Source organism: Lipotes vexillifer, unplaced genomic scaffold (genome assembly GCF_000442215.2).
Source record: "Lipotes vexillifer unplaced genomic scaffold, Lipotes_vexillifer_v1.1 scaffold903, whole genome shotgun sequence".
NCBI classification, from domain to species: domain Eukaryota; kingdom Metazoa; phylum Chordata; class Mammalia; order Artiodactyla; family Lipotidae; genus Lipotes; species Lipotes vexillifer.
The window spans coordinates 2,775,544-2,778,216 of NW_006791919.1; the positions used below are offsets into that span (position 1 = coordinate 2,775,544).

Below are 2,673 nucleotides of genomic sequence, written 5' to 3' on the forward strand. Positions count from 1 at the left end.
TTCCTGCTGCTGCCTCTGGGAGTTTCCCCCTGAAAACTCTGCTCCAGCACACCTCGAGTGTGTGCTGCTTGGTCATTTACAATTGTTTGCACTATACCTTTATTACAGTGCCTGAAGCATATTGATGCTGCTGGTTCTTCAGCAGACTCCTGAAGTGTGGTGGAGGGAGAAAAAAACCTCTACGCCCATATGATGCTCTTCTTTGATTGTCCGGCAGCCAATATTACAAAGCGCTTTAGTGTAACATACACAGCACTTTCCCCAAGGCACATGGTGGTAGAGTGACTGGCTCTGAAAGGTTTCCAGCCTCATTCATATTCAGTGAAAAAGGGATTATAGACAGAGAGAGCAGCCAGAAGGCAGTTGCAGTATGTAAGGCTAGAGAAAAGAGTGTTCTGTATCAGGGTGTTGTAGTTGAGATAAAGCAAAGTGGATGATTTTGAGATATTTTAGTGGTAGAATCATAATAGTCAAGACATGAATTCCCATCCAGAAAAGGAGAATTAAGTAAAAAAATCATAATAGTTAAGACATGTATTCCCATCCAGAAAAGGAGAATTAAGTCGAAATGTCTGGGACTGATACTTAGTTACTTATCAATATGGCCACATTGTTAAAATATTGAAACCTTCCATATTGTGTGGTAAATTAAATTGCTATAGCCCTGAGCTCTTTGAATGCCTCCCTTCCCTGGGATAGCCTAGAAAGCTCCATGATCCAGCAAAGGGTACATATGCCAAGCAGGAGGTCTCTGAGATCCTGTTCCAGCATTATTGCTGATGTCTGTTCTGATTGGTCAGTGCTCATGCTGTGCTGGTGGTTAATTATTTTGAATGTCACCCCTGAAAACGTAAGCCATGGAAGACAGATAACTTTAGTCTCTGGGTGCTCCCCAACTCCACCTACAGCTTGATTCGAATGTTTCTATGTGTCTCTGATCTCCTTAACCAGGAGCACCACTGTGAGGCACCACTCATAGAGGGTGGCCTCAGATATGAGACAGCTAGATTCAATAGACCAGGTGTTGGGCCACAAAGCTGCTTGGTATAACTGATTTTTATCATCAACTAAGTAGGAGCCCTTTGTCCATAGATACAAAACAGGACACGTGCTCCCTCCTGCCCTGGCCATCTCTCTTCTTACTATTGATGCTCTCACTGGATGATCCAAAGGCTCTTGTGACTTTAACATATGAATGACTGAATCCTCAACGTGCACCTCTAACCTGGATTACTCTCCGGAATTTGACTTGTGTAAGAGTTTCCACCTAGATATCTGGATCTAAAAAGGGCTCATTGTTTCTTTTCCAGTCAATCTGTCAGCTCTGGCTTTTGCTTTGTTTGACACATGCCAGATTGGAATGATGGTTCATTAGTTCCACCTCCTTTCTGATGAGAGTCTCAAAGTAATCTTTGTAAAAAGGGAAGAAAAGCAAACCCAATTTTTGTCAGGATTGTCAAAGCTCTAACGTTAAAACCCACCATCCAATCGTGCTGATCCTTAACCTCCATGGAGCTCAGATCTTCACAAAGCTCCTGGCATCATCTCAATCAAGAAGGGCAAACGGTGTAGCTTAGTTTATAGACACATCTTGGCCAATGCAAGTAGACAGAAACATTATCTGGCTTGTGCCATATTCCCTACTGTCTTCCAGTGAGTAGTGAATATAGATTACTAGACAACTTCCAGGATAGAAGAGTCATCAACTACTCTATCATCTTTGACATCAAAATGACACCTTAATTTAGATACATTTTATTTATGTGAGCTCAACTAGCCCTGGAGGTCCTCAACTACCAGAAATGATTAGCACTTCTGGTTGAACGCTAACAAATGTTTTTAAGACTCTGACCATGCCATATTCTCTTCAACAATGTATCTGCATGTGCCAAAGTATCAGTACTCTTTAAGAGGAACTACCAGACCAGTCAAGGGAATGCAGAAATTAATGGAACTTACTAGACATTACTGGCAGCATTTTGCATTACTTCACCCTAATCACCCCAAGGACCTGAACAACAAGAAGAGATTTTTCGGTTCCAGTTACATCTATAATCTTTTAGAAGCCAGTGATCCTCCAATCGTAGGTACTCTGCACCTATCCAGTGACATTTGTTGATTCCACCAACATCACAGACTAATTCTCACCCAGAGGGGTAGAATTTCTGCCTGTACTCAATACTCTTGGAGTCTGCTCTCAACAGAAGTTGATTACCTTGCATAGAAATGAGAGCTATTAGCTATCTAAACTGTCTTTGAGACACAGAGATACCATCTCCAAGAGATGGTACTGCTTGCTGGTACACACAAAAGCTACAGAGCCTGAAACACATCTGGAAACCCAACCCATAGCAGGTGAGTCAGGCTGCCTTAGTGTCATCAAGCAAATCCTACTCCCAAGCATTTGAACTTCACAGAAGTCTAGCCACAGATAACAGTAAATAGTAAATGAACACTTCTAACCAAGGTCCTAACCTAACAGGTCCTAACCAAGTTTCAGAAGGTGACATTGAAAAAAATTATTATTGAAAAGATAGATTCTTTGTAATTCAAAAAAATCTCTTTCAAGAAACATGGCTAAATACATAAAACTGAGTCACAGATAAATTACTTTTAAATTTAAAAAAAAGCCTTCTAATAAAAATAAACAAATTAAATTCTCTTACCTGCTGA

The 2,673-nt window shown here is 40.9% G+C and overlaps 1 protein-coding gene across 1 annotated transcript in view; it reads right to left on the reverse strand.

The window, feature by feature from the left end:
- The window catches only part of ANKAR (ankyrin and armadillo repeat containing), a 73,751-nt gene that overhangs the window by 69,830 nt on the left and 1,248 nt on the right, over positions 1-2,673 (reverse strand). The gene's annotated exons all lie outside the window — the stretch shown is intronic.